The sequence below is a fragment of the Jaculus jaculus genome, chromosome 9 (assembly GCF_020740685.1).
Source record: "Jaculus jaculus isolate mJacJac1 chromosome 9, mJacJac1.mat.Y.cur, whole genome shotgun sequence".
Taxonomy (NCBI): Eukaryota; Metazoa; Chordata; class Mammalia; order Rodentia; family Dipodidae; genus Jaculus; species Jaculus jaculus.
The window spans coordinates 86,927,448-86,932,632 of NC_059110.1; the positions used below are offsets into that span (position 1 = coordinate 86,927,448).

The 5,185-nt window shown below is 39.0% G+C and overlaps 1 pseudogene; it reads left to right on the forward strand.

The window, feature by feature from the left end:
• The first annotated feature begins 3,609 nt into the window (after positions 1–3,609).
• On the forward strand, positions 3,610–4,272 carry LOC123463537 (annotated as a pseudogene).
• The last annotated feature ends 913 nt before the right edge of the window (positions 4,273–5,185 follow it).

Sequence of the window (5,185 nt, forward strand, 5' to 3'; positions counted from 1 at the left end):
ATTTTGGGCATGTTATTTGTTGCTTCCTAATTTATAGTGGCTTTGTTTCCTCTTCTGTTGTTCATTAGGGAATGGTCTCACTTGGTCACAAGCTGACTTGGTACCCTCAACAGACCAGAAATATTAACCTCCTAGTTGACAGGATTAAGGGTGTGGGGCAACACACACCCTAAGGGATTGAGACTTTGTTAGAGGATCTGGTTGTCATAATACCTACTCTTGTATAAATACTCTATGCTGTTTTTCATTGAATGCATACATTGTTTATTTAAATTTTAGAATCTACCTGTATATTGTCCCACTTAGCCTACTTGAATACTCTCATAGCAGGAAAACCCAACATCTGGGTCACTTTTGTAGATACTCTGAGAGTTGTAAGAGCCACACCTAGCACATTAAGCTCCTACCCTAAAGATATATAACATCAGATTGATTGATACATCTAATAATACTGCAGCTAACTAGAAAATCCAAGCATTAAATTAATCCAAGATGCGGAAATAATGTACATTATAATACAAGAAACACCAAAAATCAAGACTATAAATCCACCAAAAGTATAAATTCATCAGAAATAACCTTCAGTGAGAATGAGTTAGAGAAAATGCCTGAGAAAGATTTCAAAAGAATGATTATAAATATGCTCAAAGACGTCAAAGAAGAAGTCAAAGGAATGAAAGAGGAAATCAAAGGAATCAAGGAAGATATAGGAAACCAATTTAATGAAATAAAGAGGTCAATACAAGACATAAATAAGGAAATAGAAATAATAAAGAACCTAGCTACAGATGATTGGGCTTCTGCGTGAGAGTGAAAATACTTAGTAGCAGAGGCCAGTAAGTTAAAAAGGAGACATAAAGGGAAGAGAAAGGAAGGGAGGAGGATACTTAATAGGTTGATATTGTATATATGTAATTACAATGATTGTAATGGGGAGGTAATATGATGGAGAATGGAATTTCAAATGGGAAAGTGTGGGGGTGGGGAGGGAGGGAATTACCATGGGATATATTTTATAATCATGGAAAATGTTAATAAAAATTAAAAAATAAAAATAAAAACAAAAAAAGAAATAATAAAGAAAAACCAGTCAAAATTACTAGCAATGAAGAATACAATCAATCAAATAAAAAAATCTCTGTAGCAAAGCTCACCAGTAGAATGGATGAAGGAGAGGCCAGAATATCTAAACTAGAAGACCAGGTGGCAGATCTAATACAGTCCAACAAAGAGAAAATCAAACTAATAGGAAAGTATGAATGGGAATTTCAAGATATTTGGGACACTATGAAAAGATCAAACATAAGAATTCAGGGTATAGTAGAGGGAGAAGAATTTCACTCCAAAGGCATAGTAGATGTCCTCAACAAAATCACAGAAGGAAACTTCCCCCAAATTGGGAAAGAGGTGCCAGTGCAGATACAGGAAGCCTTTAGAACACCAGAAAAAACCTGGAAAGAACCTCACCTCACCAAATTATGATTAAACTACCAAGCATACAAACCAAGAAAAATATATTGAAAGCAGTTAGACAGAAAAATCAAGTCACATACAAAGGCAAGCCCATCAGGATCACAGCAGATTACTCCACACAAATTTCAAAAGCCAGAAGGGCTTGGAGTGATATATTCCAAGTTCTTAAAGGTACAACTTTCAACCAATGTTACTTTATCCTGCAAAGTTATCCATTCAAATAGCCAGAGAAATAAGGACATTCCATGACAAAAGCAGGCTAAAGGAATATTTGAAGATGAAACCAGCTCTACAGAAAATACTTGAAAGAATCATCCATGCTAAAGAGAAAGAAAAGCACACATATAAGGAACCTGGAAAAAACAAACCATACTCAAATACTAGTTAATACAAGAGAACAAAGGTAAAACTGGAAGAACTACAAAAAATGGCAAATATAAATACACACCTTTCAATAATATCTCTTAATGTCAACTGCCTCAATGCCACAAACAAAAGACACAGGTTTGAAGACTGGGTTAAATAGCAGGATCCTTCAATTTGTTGACTCCAAGAAACTCAACTTTCTACAAATGATGGATACTATCTCAGGGTAAAAGGTTGGAAAACAATGTTTCAAGCAAATGGGCCTAGAAAACAAGCATGGGTTGGTATCCTAACATCCGACAAGGTAGACTTCAGTCCAACATTAGTTAGGAAAGATAAGAGAGGTCACTTTATATTGATTAAAGGCACACTCCAACAAGAGGACATTACAATCCTAAACATATATGCACCTAACACAGGGGCTCCCAACTGCATCAAGCAAACACTATTAGAACTAAGGTCACAGATTATACCAAACACAGTGTTAGTGAGGCACTTCAACACCCCACTCTCATCAATTCACAGGTCATCAAGCAAAAAATAGAGAGTCATCTGGATTAAATGAGGTCATAGAAGAAATGGACCTAACAGATATATACAGGACATTTCATCCAAATGCTACAGAATATACATTCTTTTCAGTAGCACATGGAATGTTCTCTAAAATAGACCATATATTAGAACACAAAACAATTCTTGACAAATATGGGAAAATTGAAATCATTCCTTGCATACTATCTGACCACAGTGGAATCAAACTACAAATAAATAGCAAGAAAAGCTATAGAGCATACATAAAATCATGGAAACTAAACTGCACTACTAAATGATGAATGGGTCAATGAAGAAATCAAGAAGGAAATAAAAAAAAATTCAGAGTTAAATGATAATGAGAACACAACATACTAAAACCTTTGGGACACATGAAGGCAGTCCTAAGAGGGAAATTTATAGTGTTAAGTGCCCATGTTAAGAAATGAGAAAGTCGGGTGTGGTGGAACATGTCTTTAATCTCAGCACTCAGGAGGCAGAGGTAGGAGGATCGCTATGAATTCAAGGCCACCCTGAGACTACATAGTGAATTCTAGGTCAGCCTGGACTAGTGTGAGACCCTACCTCAAAAAAACAACAAAAAAAAAAAAAAAAAAAAAAGAAAAGGAAAAGAAATTAGAAAGGTCTAAAGTAAAATGACATAAAGCTTCACCTTAAAGCCTTTGAACAAGGCAAACCGAAAATCAAAAATCAGTAGATGGGAAGAAATAATAAAGATTATGGCAAAAATTAATGAAATAGAAACCAAAAAATAAAAAATAAATAAAAAAAGAATCAATGAAACAAAGAGTTGGTTCTTTGAAAGGATACACAAGATTGATAAACCCTTACTTAGCAAATGTGACCAAAAGAAAGAGAGAAGAGACAAAAATTAATAAAATTAGAGATGAAAAAGGCATCATCACAACAGATGTCAGAGAAATTCAAAAAATCATAGGGACATACTATAAAAGCATATATTCTACTAAGTATGAAAATGTGAAAGAAATGGATGATTTCCTTGATTTATATGACCTACCTAAAATTAAAGCAAGATGAGATTAATCACTTAAATAGACCTATAACAAGTATGGAGATCCAAACAGTTATTAAAAAAAAAAATCTCGATGGCCCAAAGGCGCCTGGGGAGTTCGCGGCGGGGGGCGGGCGTGCTCCGGACCCCCGTGCCTGGCCGCCTGCGCCCGGGGGAAGCCGCCCGCGCGCCACGGGACCAGCAGCATGAGCAGCAGCGGCTACAGCAGCCTGGAGGACACCCGCCAGCAAGATGTGGAGAAAGACAAGGAAACTCACAATTACCTCAGCCAAGAAGAAATCAAAGAGAAGGTTCATAAATATAATTTAGCTGTAACAGACAAGTTGAAGATGACCTTGAATTCAAATGGGATTTACACTGGCTTCATTAAAGTGCAGATGAAGCTCTGCAAACCTCCACCAGCCCTGGGAAGCTGGCACCCAGTAGCAACGGCTGTATGAACAGGTTCATATCAGCAGCACCAACACTGTGGGAGAAGTAATCGAGGCCCTGCTCAAGAAGCTTCTTGTGACCGAGAGCCCAGCCAAGTTTGCACTTTGTAAGCGTTGTCACAGGGAAGACCAAGTGTATGCCTGCAAGCTCTCAGCCACTCTACCTGCGTTTGGTAGCGGGGCCCAGAACCGACAAACTTACTTTTGTTCTTCGTGAACATGAAATTGGAGAGTGGAAAGCTTTCAGCCTTCCAGAACTACAGAACTTCTTGCGCATCTTGGACAAGGAAGAAGATGAACAGCTGCAGAGCCTGAAGAGGCGCTATGCAGCCCACGGGCAGAAACTGGAGGAAGCCCTGAGGGAGGGGTGGAAGCCTGGTTAAAGCACAGAGCTCCCTGCCAGGAAGGCACAGCTTGGGACCCTTGCACAAAAGAGCAGTGTGTACCTCTCTTCTCAGAGAGCCGTCATGCCCCATAATACTAGGGTCCTCCCTTTTTCTCTCTAGGTGTAGTTCCCAAGGCCCGATCATGCAGTATCCTGTGTGAGGGACTCTAAGCTTGTTCTGTTAGAGCACGGGACATGACCTCTTGCAAGCTGTGAACCTGTGGTCACCAGAAGCATTCTAGATTGCTTGGAAGCATGAACTCTGGGTTGATGTTCCTTATTTTATCCTAGTTATTTTAATTATGTGATGAAGTTAAGCTTCAGGATGTGCAACTGTGTTTTAAAAGCTTAACAAGGAGAGCTGGGCGTGGTGGAGCATGCCTTTAATCCCAGCACTCGGGAGGCAGAGGTAGGAGGATCTCAGAGAGTTCAAGGCCACCCTGAGACTACATAGTGAATTCCAGGTCAGCCTGAGCCAGAGTGAGACCCTACCTCGAAAAAACAAAACAAAAAAACAAAACAAAACAAAACAAAACAAAAGCTTAACAAGGAATCTCTGAATGCTTTTCCTATATTGAAACTACCTGTCTGTCTTGTTTTCTGTCCAAGGAATCTGCCCATGTGAACTGAAAGGCACAGGAATTTGGTGGTTGTGGGGGAATTGGAGAAGTCGTTTGTAAGAGTTTTGACGAAGAAAGTAAAGAGCAAGTTTCAAAGAAGGCCAGTGGGGAGGTGCAGGCCAACGACTGGGGCAAGTGGTGGTCTGATGGATAGAGGAGAAATGTGTATTTGCTTGTACATGAGTTAAAAGCATTTGGTGTTGAGATGTTTGCTCCATTTTAGAGTTGCTTGATTTCTTAGTGGGTAAAATGTGGGAAAAAAAAATCTCCCAATTAAAAAAAGTCCAGGCCCAGATGGATTCACTGGGGAATTTTACTAGACCTT